Source organism: Pyrus communis, chromosome 3 (genome assembly GCF_963583255.1).
Source record: "Pyrus communis chromosome 3, drPyrComm1.1, whole genome shotgun sequence".
NCBI classification, from domain to species: Eukaryota; Viridiplantae; Streptophyta; class Magnoliopsida; order Rosales; family Rosaceae; genus Pyrus; species Pyrus communis.
Genome location: NC_084805.1, coordinates 9113834 through 9130275, shown reverse-complemented (window position 1 = coordinate 9130275; position 16442 = coordinate 9113834).

Sequence of the window (16442 nt, the reverse complement as noted above, 5' to 3'; positions counted from 1 at the left end):
ATGAACGTTTAGGTCCTCTTCTCTTCCATTCCTCATTCGTACAAAACAAAGAGTATTGAAATTAAACGTTGAAATCAAAGAAACACCTAAACATTCCAACAACTCAAACTTGAATTGTATGAACGTTTAGGCACTCTTCTCTTCCTCTTCGTTGTAGCACAAGGTCTAGGGATAGTTTGATGGTGTGAATGGTTTGGGGAGTGGTGGAAATGGAAGGATGGTGTTTGGATTGTAAGGGAGAGCACGGCACAAGGGAGTTTTATGGTCTACATTTCTGCAATGGATGAGTGTTTATGAATGGAATGGATGGACTTGTGAAGGGCACGGCCCCAAGGGACCAATTTCTGTTGTGAAATGAATTGTGTATGAATGAGTGTGAATGAATGAGTATTTATAGGTGAAATGGGGGGAACATGACAGCTAGGTTGCATGTGCACATGTTGGTTGAATGATTATGAGTGCATGTGGCTGAAATAGCATGTGGAATGGCTGGAAATGCAAGGAGAAGGCATGTGCACGGTTTTGGGAGAGAATGGGAGTGCAAGTGGCTGAAATGTTAGAGGAACAAGTGCATGTGGCTGCATTGTGGTGCAATGATGGAGGAACAATCTGAAAATGCAAGGTGAATGTGCATGTGATTAAATTAAAAGATGGAATGCATGTGAATGACAGCTAGATATGTTGATGAATGCATGTGACTTGTTTGTGGTGAGTGAATGCATGTGCAAAGCTTTTTGGGAGAAAGGTGGATGAATGTACATGTGACTTAGGTTGTGAAATCTGATGGAATGATGAAGTGGCTGAAATGATGAAATGAATGCATGTGTTGAATGATTAAAGTGCATGTGCAATGTTTTAAAGGATGGAATGATGGAGGAACAAGTGCATGTGAATGCATGGTGATAGCATGTGCACGGTTTTGGTTGGAATGATGGCAGATTGTGAAAACATGTGAATGCATGTGTTTGATGAATGATAAGTGGTGAATGATATGATAAGTGATAAGTGGTGAATGATAAGATAAGTGATAAGTGGTGAATGATAAGTGATGAATGATAAGTGGTGAATGATAAGTGATTATGATAAGTAATGGGAGCATGTGAGAGAATGAATAATGAATGCATGTGTATGGTTTTGGGAGAAAGGTGGAGATGCACGGCATAAGGGAATTGGAAAGGTTTAAATGTCCTAAAACTAAAGGGAACAAAGTTCCAACACTTTGGTCTTCAATTTCGTCCAACATTTTGGCGCCAAGCATAAGCTATCCATCCTTAGCCCAAAAGTGCTCCAAAAGTCTCCAAAATGCATCTTTTTGCTCCTTTAGCCCTTTGGACCTACAAACACACGAAAATAGCTTAAAGGACTAAAATAACTAAAGAAACATAACGTAAATGCACGAGAACAAGCCATTTAAGTCGCATGAATATGCTCCTATCAAATACCCCCACACTTATCTTTTGCTAGTCCTCGAGCAAAACAAAACAACAAAAGAACACGAAACTAGACAAAACGAACAAAACACAACCTACACCTTCCAACAATCGTCTCACGGATTTCCAATGCTCATGACAAGTTAAAAATCATTATTCCCACAGATTTTAGCCATCTTTACACTTAAGTACATTCTTAATCATAGTCACCACATACTAGTTCACATTTAAGCATTTAAAACCATTTCGAATGTAGTAACATGCCTTAGAGAATTTCCTCAATTCCTTACTAGAATGCACTCTATTTTCACATAGATTTTCTGACTACACACCCTACACTAGTTATATGTGAGAGATTGATGTAAACATGAAAGACTAGTATCTCACATATGTTATAACAAAGAAAGCATTTTCTGGATTTACGATAATGACATGAATATGATCTCATGAATGGAATGCTACTACTTAGAATGAGAACCAGTGATTCCATAAGCTCATATCAATTCCAAACTCCACATATTGAACACATAACGATCAAGATAGAAGCATAAGGGTTGAAACGGGGCTAAAGGTGTTTGGCTAACAAAGAAAGGATAGGGAAAACAAACGTTCTTTAAGCAATAGTGAGCAAAGTATTGAATTAGGCACTTAGAATTCCCTTTAGAACGCAGAAGTCAACTTTGAACACCCAAGGGGAAGTCACACAAAACTTAGGGCCATATTCAAACTTTTTGGGCCATTTCTTCAACAATCACACTTGTGAGTCCATTCTCACTTATTTTCACTCTTTTTCTTTCTTTTCTTCTTCTTTTTCTCACATTTTTTTTTTTTTTCCCGTGCCTCCTTTAAGACTTAGGCACATACATACACACAAAAATCCCTTCCCCCACACTTATTTTCTGCAACATATTAATCAAAAGGAATTCATTTAAGTCATGCTCACTATACTTCAAGAACAAGGGTATAGGAAAGTCCTACTCTAGGCTAGGTAATGGGTGATGTGGTTAGCAAAGAAAATAGGCTAAACGAGGCTCAACGAGGTTAAAACTAATATATACGAAATATGGGAAGTAAGGCTATTTGGCTATGGTGGCAACAACACAACTTCATCTTGATATATATTATGCAATTCAATGTCATGCTTTGAATGAAACGGATATAAGTTCTAGCATTTAGTTCTATCATGATACAATTGCATTCTAAGTAGCAACCAAGCAAGGAATAATGAGATCATGCAACAACTTTAGAAAACAAAGAATCACAGAAAATAACTCTCCAAAGAAAGTAATGGCTCGAGTCTCACAGGGTTGTAGCGTTTGTTTGAGTTCCTTCCTTCAAGCATGTTACAAAAACGAATTTTTCTTTTATGATTGCATGTGAAGTCATACATTATAACCATAACCAAGCATATACCAAGAGTAATTCAAACTTTTCTCTATGTTCATAACTCTTTTTAACAGTCATGGAATTACAAACCAAATCCTTATCATTTTGTTGGAAGGTACCCTAAGACACAAACACACAAAAATGACTCAAAACACTCTTTTTAGGCTTTTTAAAACATGTTTTTCAAATTTTTATGTGATTTTCGGAGTTATAAAACAAAACACACTAAAAACACTCTAAAACAACTTAAAAACACCTTAAAACAGCAAGGAACAACATTTGAAGTAATGGGTGATAAAATCCCACGAATTTGCATTAAATATACTTAGTTACCCCCCCACACTTAAATCAAACATTGTCCTCAATGTTTTAAGCATAGATTCACACAAAACATAAGTAAACACACACAAAAAAAAAAAAAAAAAAAACAATTTAAACATACTAAACATGGCAGAATGTAATTAACAAAGAGAAGAGTTTTAGGGACGCAAATCTGGTTATGGAGTGTAAATTCCCTCTTCTCCTTGGTAATTGCATTGAGGCTTTGATCTTTGTGATTCCACAGGCATACTCTTGAACTGGGCTGCATGATTCTTTTGGTCTCCTCCACTTGTTGATTTTCCTTTGTGCTACTGGGCTGGAGGATTCTTTTGGTCTTCCCCGAAGGTCTGAGCTTACTCCTTTGGTCTGTTTCTTTGTTCAATCTTTCCAATTCGTATTGAAAAGGGTTGGAGGATAACTCAGCCTAAGTTTGTCTCCACATGCTTCAATGTATCATTTTCACTTGCCTTACTCGCTCCCCTTTGCAGAAGTGGTCCCTTCTCCGGAAGTGTATCAACCGTTGAAGATGACTACTCGAGAGCAACACTAGGTAAGCAATCAGGAATAGATTCCAGGCAGTTGGCTCCAGATCGGAAGATTGACTCCAAGTGCCGGCTGATTGCTTCTTTTACTTTGCCATGCGAGTAAGAACAAGGACAAAGAAAAAGACAGGGAAAGAGCATGATATGAGATACTTTTGCTTTTGACCTTTATGATATGAGATACCTTTGCTTTTGAAGAAGCGGTGAATGAATCAGCACATGTATTTGTTGTGCTGTTTCCTCCTGGGTCATATGTACTCCAGGCATCTGGTATCATCTTTGGGGAAGAAGAAAGAATTGAGTATTTCGAAAGGCTTTGCTGGGAGTGCGCCCTCAGAGGTGAGAGAGAGTTGGGCATGGTTCTTCAGGTTTGCCTTGCCATAAAAGACGAAGGTCGACATATATAGAGATAATATCAAATGGTGGTACTATTCTTTTACCCTTGTCGACAAATGTCTCTTCGATATCAGAACGACGCCTCTTCGATTTCTGAGCAGGCGCCCCTTCGATTTCTGAGCGGGCGCCCCTTCGATTTCTGAACGACGCCCCTTCTCTTTCTGAACGACACGTGGTAGTGCAGATGCGGCTCCTTTTGACAAAGCTGCACGCGTTTTCTGAAAAGCAGAGAAAGCGTCGCCGAACTTTGCGCTTGTCGGCTAAAGACGTGTAGTTGCGATGATGGCCTCCACGTGTTTTCAGTTTTGTCAGAAATCTTTTGACAAAATTGAACGCGTTTTCTGAAAAGCCGAGAACGCGTCGCCTAAATTACGCCGGAAATTCCGGTTTTTTTGAATTGGTGGACGCGTCGCCTTGGCTTCTTATAGAGCTATCGATCACCACAACAAACACACTCTGAAGAATTCCCATTCTTGAAAATCGACTCCGACCCTTTGAAAATTTACTCCATCAACCCTTATCTTTGAACACCTTTGAAAAATGGCAAACTCATCGAACCTTAGCTTGGAATTGAGCCTTAGCAGTGATACGGGCGCGCCGCGTCAAGGTAACGTATGGCGCCCTTCTTTCTTATCTTCTAACGGTCCTCTTTCAGGTGAAGACTCCGTGATGCAGGACGCCACAACAGCTACAATAGTAGCTAGGAACCTCCTCACTCCAAAAGATAGTAGGCTGCTGTCAGGACGGTCCGATGAGTTGGCCGTTCAAGAGTCGCTCGCACTTAGTGTTCAGTGTGCGAGTTTTGTGTCCAACATGGGCCAACGCCTGCTTGCCCGCTCCCGTCAGGTGGAATCATTGATGGCAGAGGTGGAGAGTCTTAAGCAAGAGATCCAGCAGCTTAAGTACGAGAATAGAAGTTTGCACGTGCTTGCCAACAACTATTCGACGGGCATGAAGAGGAAGCTTGATGAGCTGCAAGAGTCTGAAGGTCGGATTCACAGTGACCGTCAAAGGTTTTCGTCTTTCCTCCAGAGGCACCTTTTTCCTGGCTCATCCAGCGCTTGGCCAAGTATTGAGGCCTGGAATGCTCTAGCTCCGATGCCTCCCGCTCCGATGTCTTCCGCTCCGATGCCTTCTGCTTCGATGCCTTCCGCTCCGATGCCTTCTGCTTCAAAGCCTTCCGCTTCGATGCCTTCCGCTACTATGCCTTCCGCTCCGACGCCTCGTAGTGGGGCTTCACGTAAACATCCTCTGTGAAGGCTCCATCTTTCTCCATGTTTAGTATCTTTTTTTAATATATGAAATTTTTTTTTTTTTTTTTTTTTTTTTTTCAGTGCATTGGGTTGCCTCCCAAGTAGCGCTTTCTTTTACGTCTTGCAGCCGGACGAAGAACCCAATCACTCCAGTATATGTTCACGAATCGGATGAGAACTCCGAGTCATAAACTAGTACCTAAAACAAGAAACAAAACAAGATTAAGAATCTGGAATAAAAACAAACAAAAATAAAACAATCCAAGGGATTAGCAAATTTTCTAATCCCCGGCAACGGCGCCAAAATTTGATGCGTTTTTTATACGCACACAAATTAACCCTCTTTTTATCATTTGTAGTATAGGTGCAAGTAGGGATCGTTCTGGACCGGGGATTAGGAGGGATTGTTAATCACTTGGATTTGACTCAAAAACATAGAAACAAAGTTAAAAACGTTCACAAAGACTCAAAGGACTCAAAACAAAACAAACACACTCAAATCTGCCTAAAAACCACTTTCTGGGCAGATTTGAGCACAAACACAAATTTGGACGAATTTATGTAATAACTTGACTCAAGAATGTAAAAACACAATATAAAACACTAAACTAACTCAAAGAATGTAAAACTAAACACTTAAAACATTAAAACAAACCAAAAGACTCAAACATCACCCAAAACACTCAAAACTGCCTTAAAATCACTTTCTGGGCAGTTTTGAGCACTTTGGTGAATTTGGACGAAATTGGGAAATAAATTGAATCAAAACACTTAGAAACATAAACTAAGACACTTTCTAACTAAATTGGACAATAAAGTAAAGGGGGATTGAGGTTTATACGAAATTAAATTAAATTGCACAGATTGTAAATTAAAGCAAAATGTAAATGTGAATGTGTGATAGAATTGAATGGAATTGAAATGAATGAATGCTAGCTAAGGGGTTCATCTTCACATATGTTACACTTGCATAATAAAATGATTTCCAATTGCATTTCAATAAACCATGAAACTCAACACCCCGGGTTAACCGTGATGCACTAATTAACCTTCAAATCTTCCTAACGTTATTGAATTGGATGGGTTAGCGCATACAACAATTCAAAACATTCCCCACAAGTCCTCAACATGAATGCATAGAAGAGATACAAGCAAGAATCATTACGCTCTATGAAAATTATAAGTGTTGACGAGGCATTCGTTACTATGGATTGCATGAAACTTATGCCAAGAATTTGTTTAACGCGATTGTTTATAAGCAACCTCCACTACTTGCGAATATAAGTTCGTAACTATTAGGTGAAACTCACTTATATTCTAGCGTCATATTCATGCATGAAAATTAAGCGCGCATTCTCAATAAACATACATAAATAAGTTATCAATCAAACGGTTAAACAAATTGAATCCACAACTTATGAAACGCAATTAGAAGTAATCAAATCAAAATGCAAGCATAAACATATATTCGAATCACCCCCTAACCAAGGGGGGTTTATTCCTCATGGTACAAAACAAAGAGAATCAAAGAAACACCTAAACATTCCAACAACTCAAACTTGAATTGTATGAACGTTTAGGTCCTCTTCTCTTCCATTCCTCATTCGTACAAAACAAAGAGTATTGAAATTAAACGTTGAAATCAAAGAAACACCTAAACATTCCAACAACTCAAACTTGAATTGTATGAACGTTTAGGCACTCTTCTCTTCCTCTTCGTTGTAGCACAAGGTCTAGGGATAGTTTGATGGTGTGAATGGTTTGGGGAGTGGTGGAAATGGAAGGATGGTGTTTGGATTGTAAGGGAGAGCACGGCACAAGGGAGTTTTATGGTCTACATTTCTGCAATGGATGAGTGTTTATGAATGGAATGGATGGACTTGTGAAGGGCACGGCCCCAAGGGACCAATTTCTGTTGTGAAATGAATTGTGTATGAATGAGTGTGAATGAATGAGTATTTATAGGTGAAATGGGGGGAACATGACAGCTAGGTTGCATGTGCACATGTTGGTTGAATGATTATGAGTGCATGTGGCTGAAATAGCATGTGGAATGGCTGGAAATGCAAGGAGAAGGCATGTGCACGGTTTTGGGAGAGAATGGGAGTGCAAGTGGCTGAAATGTTAGAGGAACAAGTGCATGTGGCTGCATTGTGGTGCAATGATGGAGGAACAATCTGAAAATGCAAGGTGAATGTGCATGTGATTAAATTAAAAGATGGAATGCATGTGAATGACAGCTAGATATGTTGATGAATGCATGTGACTTGTTTGTGGTGAGTGAATGCATGTGCAAAGCTTTTTGGGAGAAAGGTGGATGAATGTACATGTGACTTAGGTTGTGAAATCTGATGGAATGATGAAGTGGCTGAAATGATGAAATGAATGCATGTGTTGAATGATTAAAGTGCATGTGCAATGTTTTAAAGGATGGAATGATGGAGGAACAAGTGCATGTGAATGCATGGTGATAGCATGTGCACGGTTTTGGTTGGAATGATGGCAGATTGTGAAAACATGTGAATGCATGTGTTTGATGAATGATAAGTGGTGAATGATATGATAAGTGATAAGTGGTGAATGATAAGATAAGTGATAAGTGGTGAATGATAAGTGATGAATGATAAGTGGTGAATGATAAGTGATTATGATAAGTAATGGGAGCATGTGAGAGAATGAATAATGAATGCATGTGTATGGTTTTGGGAGAAAGGTGGAGATGCACGGCATAAGGGAATTGGAAAGGTTTAAATGTCCTAAAACTAAAGGGAACAAAGTTCCAACACTTTGGTCTTCAATTTCGTCCAACATTTTGGCGCCAAGCATAAGCTATCCATCCTTAGCCCAAAAGTGCTCCAAAAGTCTCCAAAATGCATCTTTTTGCTCCTTTAGCCCTTTGGACCTACAAACACACGAAAATAGCTTAAAGGACTAAAATAACTAAAGAAACATAACGTAAATGCACGAGAACAAGCCATTTAAGTCGCATGAATATGCTCCTATCACCTGCCACTACCCTTGAGGATACGGTTAAATTGTTAGCCCAAAACACCTTGCAATTCCAACAGTCCACAAATAGCACTCTCCAACAACATTCAGCCGCCCTAACCAAGAGACACAATTGGGGCAGATTGCAGATGCCTTGAACCAAAGAGAGGTTGGGAAGTTTCCAAGCCAACCCGTGATACTCCAAAGGAACCAAGAGCAAGCCAAAGCAATCACTACACTTAGAAGTGGTAAGGTTATTGATAATAGAGTTGGCAATGAAGTTACTAATGAATATGATCATGTGAATGCAGGTGTTACTCAAGGAGACAATGAGAAACCAAATGAGGAACCAAGCCATGCCACTTCCTCATTTGAAGCACCAAATCTTCACAAGGCCGAGAAACCATACACTCCACCAATACCATTCCCTGGAAGACTTGCCAAGAGCAAGCAGGATAAGTCATTCAAAGAAATTTTTGATATACTAAGCAAAGTGAATGTTAACTTACCTTTGCTTGATGTCATTAGGAACATGCCGGCATATGGGAAGTTCTTCAAGGAGTTAAACAACTACAAAAGGAAGTATGGACCACATGAGAAGGTAGTGGTGTCTGAGAATGTGAGTGCAGTTTTGCAAAGAAAACTTCCACCAAAGCTCAAGGACCCAGGAAGTTTCTCTATCAACATCACCATAGGGGACAAGAAAGTAGAGAAGGCAATGCTTGATTTGGGTGCTAGCATCAACTTAATGCCTTATTCAGTGTACCTTTAACTAGGTTTGGGAGATTTGAAAGCCACCACCATTTCATTACAACTTGCAGACAGATCAGTTAAATATCCAAGAGGTATAGTAGAAGATATTCTAGTTCAAGTTGATAAACTAATCTTGCCTGCAGATTTTGTAGTGTTGGACATGGAAGAAGCTCCTATACATGATCGTGAGTTGCCAATATTGTTTGGGAGACCTTTCATGGCCACGGCCAAGACCATCATTGATGTGCAAAATGGACTCCTCACTATGACAGTGTTAGGAGAGACAGTTCAATTCAAAGTGTTTGAATCTCTTTCTCATCCTTCTTCCTCTCTTGATTGTTATGCCATTGATGTGCTTGATTCACTTGTTTTCTCTAAGTTCTTGCAGGCACAATCTAATGAACCATTACAAACTGTTTTGAGTCAATCTTAAGATGAGTTTGATGAAGAAGATGCACTCATGGAAGAAGTAGCTGCCTTGGAAGCATTAGCACCATATCCTTTGAATGTTTCACCTCTTTTAGAGCCTTTAGAATCATCAATGTCACATCTAACTCCTTCCACTGTTAAGGCACCAAAACTTGAACTTAAACCACTTCCACCACATCTAAAATATGCATATCTAGCTGAATTTGAAACTCTTCCAGTAATCATAGCTTCTGACCTCACCCCAGTTGAAGAAGATAAACTAATTAGGGTGTTAAAAGAGTTCAAATCAGCTTTTGGTTGGTCTATTGCAGATATCAAGGGAATAAGCCCTACCATGTGCATGCATAGGATCCTTTTGGAGGAAGGAGCAAAATCAACCCGTGAGCCACAAAGAAGACTCAATCCACACATGAAGGAAGTTGTTAGGAATGAGGTGTTGAAATTGTTAGATGTGGGGATCATATATCCCATTTCTGATAGCAAATGGGTGAGTGCTATTCAGGTGGTGCCTAAGAAGGTGGGAATCACTGTGATGAGGAATGAAAACAATGAGCTTGTGACCACAAAGCCCACGGCCAGTTGGCGTGTTTGCATCGATTACAGGAAGTTGAATTCTAGCACTAGAAAAGATTACTTTCCTATGTCTTTCATAGATCAAATGCTTGAGAGATTGGCAGGTTACTCACATTATTGTTTTCTGGATGGATACTCAGGTTACAATCAAATTGCAATCGCTCCGGAGGATCAAGAGAAAACAACCTTTACTTGCCCCTTGATAGGAGCATATTCATGCGACTTAAATGGCTTGTTCTCGTACATTTACGTTATGTTTCTTTAGTTAGTTTAGTCCTTTATGCTTCTTTTGTGTGTTTTCAGGATAATAAGACGTGTTTGACGAAAGGATGCATTGTGGAGTGTTTTGGAGCACTATTGGGCTAAGGATGGATATCTTATGCTTGGAGCCCAAGTGTTGGATGAAATTGAAGGCCTTGTATGCACTTGAGGACACAAAACAATGGCCCTAACCCAATTACATTCACCTTGCCTTGGGCTTAACACAAACACCATTCCTTGCCATGCAAGGGGGAGCAATTTGGGTCCATTTCATGTACTTAAACCCTAGCCCAATCCACAATCACTTCAAAGCCATGCAAAACCTTTCAACACCCTTTAATCATTTCCCTTTAAGTTATGATTTTATTTCCTAACCCTACATGCATTATTTATTAGCATCTTCACATGCATTCACACACACTTCACACAAACAAACAACTCAAAACCGTGAGCTCCCATTCCCTTTTGCCATTTTCAGATTTCCACCCACTAACCTAGTCATCAACACATGCATTCCCTTCACATTCACCCACATGCACTCCCACTCTTTAATCATATGCACTCCCATCATAATTCCACCACCAATTCAGCCACAAAACATTATCATTGCACCACATTCAACCACTCCACATCCCTCACCAAGAAATCATTCAACACATGCATCCATAATCATTTCTCCAACCTTTGCCGTGACCTTCATTCCCATTTCCAACATCTTCACATGCATTTCCAGCTTTCACATGTCTTCACATTCATTTCCAAACAAGCATTCCTTCTTTAATTCACATGCATTCACATTCATTCACCATTAGCTTAATTTATCATGCAAACACATTTATTTCCAGCACCAAACACCATCCTTGCCGTGAGTTCCCTACCTTTTCAGCATTCCATTTCATCATTTCACCAACAATTCAGCCACATTCCACATGCATAACCAATCTAGTGTCACTCCCATTCATTCCCTTTAATCATTCAGCCACCATCATACATTTATTCTCTTCCCAAACACATACACAACCTGCCATCATTCCAGAAAACCATCCATGCCGTGGGTTCCCTTTCATTTCTGTCAAAGTACATGCACTTCCACCCTTTAATCACATGCACAAATCAGCCACATGCATCTCCCATCACCATTTCAGATTTCCACCAACCTCCTAGCTATTATGTTCCCCCCATTTCACCTATAAATAAGCATCCAACACTCCTCAAAATTCATTCACTCTTCCATACACATTTCAGTCACAAACACCAAGCAACAAACCCCTTGTTGCCGTGTATCTCCCTTACAATCCAAACACCATTCCAACACTTCACAACACCACTCCTCTACCATTTCCATAATCCCCCAAACCTCACCTTAGACCTTGTGCTACAACAACGAGGAAGAGAAGAGGACCTAAACGTTCATACAATTCAAGTTTGAGTTGTTGGAATGTTTAGGTGATTCTTTGATTTCAACGTAATGAGGAACTAAAACCCCCTTTAGCTAGGGGGTGATTCGAAATAAATGTTTATGCTTGCATTTTGATTTGATTACTTCTAATTGCGTTTCATAAGTTGTGGTTCAATTTGTTTAACCGTTTGATTGATAACTTATTTATGTATGTTTATTGAGAGTGTACACTTAATTTTCATGCATGAATATGACCCTAGAATATAAGTGAGTTTCACCTAATAGTTACGAACTTATATTCACAAGTAGTGGAGGTTGCTTATAAACAATCGCGTTAAATGAATTCTTGGCATAAGTTTCATGCGTATTCCATAGTAACGAATGCCTCGTCAACACTTAAAGTTTTCATGATGCTTAATGATTTTTGATTGTATCTTTATTGTGCTTTTCACGTAAAGGACTTTTGGAGAATGTTGTGAATTGCGTTGCGCTAACCCATCCAATTCATTAACTTAAGGAAAACTTGACGGTTAAATTAAGCGGACCTAATTGACCCGGGGCGTTGAGAATTAATGATTTGTTGAAATGCAATTGGAAATCTTTTTATTATGCAAGTGTAACATGTATGGAGATGAACCCCTTAGCTATTCTATCATCCATTCATTCCATTTCATAAATTCCATATTTACATTCTGTTTTAATTTCGTATAAACTTAAATCCCCCTTTACTTTAATGTCAATTTAGTTAGAAATCATTTTAGTTTGTGTTTTTAAAAGCATTTTATCTTTGGTTTGTCTTAGTGTTTTAAAGATTAGTTTTGCATTCTTTGAGTCTAGTATAGTGTTTTATATTGTTTTTACGTTTTTGAGTCAGTTTCCAAGAGATTAACAATCCCTCCTAATCCCCGGTCCAGAACGATCCCTACTTATACATTTACTACAACTTGACGAAAAGAGGGTTTAATTTGTGCGCGTATAAATCTCGTATCACCCCTTTGGCACATTTGCATACCGGAGAATGCCTTTTGGACTTTGCAATGCTCCAGCAACATTCCAAAGATGCATGTTGGCCATCTTTTCTGACATGGTAGAAAGATTCATTGAGGTATTTATGGATGATTTCTCAGTATTTGGTTCCTCTTTTGATGAATGTCTTAACCATCTCTCTTTAGTACTTCAAAGATGTCAGGAAACAAATTTGGTTCTCAATTGGGAAAAGTGCCAATTTATGGTGAAACAAGGAATTGTTTTGGGACATGTAATCTCTAGCAAAGGAATGGAGGTAGACAAAGCCAAAATTGACGTCATCACCAATATGGTAGCCCCCACCACTGTGAAGGGAGTAAGAAGTTTTTTGGGCCATGCGGGTTTTTATCGTCGTTTCATTAAGAACTTTTCAATGATCACTCGTCCATTATGCAATCTGTTAGCTAAAGATGTTGCATTTCATTTTGATAAGGCTTGTATGGATGCATTCAATACTTTGAAATATGAACTAACCTCAGCCCCTATTATTATGGCACCAGATTGGTCGTTACCTTTTGAATTAATGTGTGATGCCTCTGATTATGCTGTTGGTGCAGTTTTAGGGCAAAGGGTGAACAAGCTTCCACATGTGATCTACTATGCAAGCCGGACTCTGCATGATGCTCAACTTAACTATTCCACAACTGAAAAGGAGTTGCTTGCTGTTGTTTTTGCCTTAGAAAAGTTTAGGTCATATCTTGTGGGATCTAAAGTTATTGTGTTTTCTGATCATGCAGCTATTAGGTATTTGATGACAAAGAAGGATGCTAAACCACGCTTGATTAGATGGATACTCTTACTACAAGAGTTTGACTTGGAAATTCGAGATAAGTGATAGAAGCATATTTATGCGCCTTAGTTAGCTAGTTCTTATGCATTTATGTTGTGTTTTCTTACTTAATTTAGTGTTTAAAGTCATTTTCGTGTGTTTATAGGTTCATATGGCTAAGGATGCAAAAGGATGCCTTTCGGAGCCTTTTGGAGCAAATTAGAGATTGGAATGGATTGCATATGCTTAAAGCCAAGTAGATGGACGAAATTGAAGACCAAAGGAATGAAAATGAAGAACAAAGAGTTCACATTCATCACCAACACAACCATGCATCCACACATTCTTTCTCCATCATTGCCGTGCAAAACACCATCATTGCAGCCACATGCACATTCCACTTCATCATTTCAGATTTCCACCATCAACAAAGAACCATTCATTAATCATTTACACTTTAATCATTCAACCACATTCACACATCACCCATTCACCTTTGTGCCATGCTTCTACCTTTGTTCAAGCCCTTCCACATAACCTGCCTTCATTCATTCAGAAAATGCATTCCTTGCCGTGGCTAACATGCACTTGTTCCCCTTTCATCATTCCCTTTTATTCTTTCATCATTCCATCCACTCATTCATCAAACCACTCCCATCCATTTCATCATTGCAAACATTCAAACAAACACCACACAATGCCGTGGCTCCTATCCCATTTCCAGATTTCCCCTTTGCATTTCCCCTTCATAAATCAGCCACATGCACTTTAATCATTCAATCTCCAACCTTTCACATGCATTCCATCTTTTAATTTAATCACATGCACATTCACCTTGCCTTTGCAGAAAATCCACTTCATAACACATGCATCTTGGCAGATTTCACATGCACTCATTGATAGGAGCATTTTTATGCGACTTAATTGGCTTGTTCTCATGCATTTATGTTGTTTTTCCTTAGTTAGTTTAAGTGTTTAAAGTCATTTTCGTGCAATTTCAGGTTTTAGTGTCAAAGTATGCAAAAAGAAGCAATTTGGAGCATTCTAGAGCATTTTTGGGCCAAGATTGGATAGTGCAAGCATGGAGGCATGAGGATGGACGAATTTGAAGGCTTGAATTCAGTTAGGGAGCTGCAAGGGGTGGTGCGAGAATTATATGCGCACAAATTAAACCCTCTTTTTGACAATTGTAGTATAAGTATAAGTAGGGATCGTTCTGGACCGGGGATTAGGAGGGATTGCAAATCTCTTGGAAACTGACTCAAAAACATAAAATAAAGTTTAAAACACTAAACTAGACTCAAAGAATGCAAAATTAAAGTTTAAAACACTAAGACAAACCAAAAACTCAAAATGCTTTAAAAACACAAACTAAATTGAATTCTAACTAAAATGAACATTAAAGCAAAAGGGGGATTGAGGTTTTTACGAAAATTGAAATAACGAAACAAGTTAATAAACTAGACAGAATGTAAATATGAAATTTATGAAATGGAATGAATGGATGATAGAATAGCTAAGGGGGTTATCTCCACATATGTTACACTTGCATAATAAAAAGATTTCCAATTGCATTTCAATAAATTATGAAACTCATCACCCCGGGTTAATTAGGTCCGCTTAAATTAACCGTCAAGTTTTCCTTAAGTTAATGAATTGGATGGGTTAGCGCAACGCAATTCACAACATTCTCCAAAAGTCCTTTACGTGAACAGCACAATAAAGATACAATCAAAGATCATTAAGCATTATGAAAACTATAAGTGTTGACGAGGCATTCGTTACTATGATGAGCATGAAACTCGTGCCAATAATTCATTTAACGCGATTGTTTATAAGCAACCTCCACTACTTGTGAATATAAGTTCATAACGATTAGGTGAAAATCACTTATATTCTAGCGTCATATTCATGCATGAAAATTAAGCGCGCATTCTTAATAAACATACATAAATAAGTTATCAATCAAACGGTTAAACAAATTGAATCAACAACTTATGAAATGCAATTAGAAGTAATCAAATCAAAATGCAAGCATAAACATATATTTCGAATCACCCCCTAGCTAAGGGGGGGTTTAGTTCCTCATACAAAACAAAGAGAATTAAAATTAAACATTGAAATCAAAGAAACACCTAAACATTCCAACAACTCAAACTTGAATTGTATGAACGTTTAGGCCCTCTTCTCTTCCTCTTTATTGTAGCATAAGGTCTAAGGATAGTTGGTTTGGGGGAATGGAAGTGTGGAATGGAGTGAGGAGTGATGGAAATGGAAAGATGGTTTTTGGATTCTAAGGGAGACTCACGGCTAAGAGAGAAAGGGATGTGTTTGTGGTGTGTTGTGTATGAAATGAGATGTTTATGAATGAATGAATGCAAGGGTATTTATAGGAGTAGTGGAGGGAACATATGGCTATGTCATTTGTAGGTGAAGTAGGTGGATGTTGTAGGTGAAGTAGGTGGATGTTGTAGGTGAAGTGGATGTTGTAGGTGAAGTAGGTGGATGTTGTAGGTGAAGTGGGTGGATGTTGTAGGTGAAGTAGGTGGATGTTGTAGGTGAAGTGGATGTTGTAGGTAAAGTAGGTGGATGTTATGTTAAGTGATAAGTGATAAGTGATAAGTGATATGATATGTGGTTATGATATGATAAGTGGTTAAGTGGTGATGATAAGTGATAAGTGATTAAGTGATATGATATGTGGTGATGATAAGTGATAAGTGCATGTGGGTTAACTAATGAAGGAAATGCATGTTCAATGACAATGTGTTAGAATGGATGTGTGTTATGCATGGCATGATTGGGATTAGGAAAGGTTTAAATGTCCTAAAACTAAAGAGAACAAGGTTCCAACACTTTGGCTCCAATTAGGTCTTCAATTTCGTCCAACACTTTGGCTTCAAGCATAAGCTATCC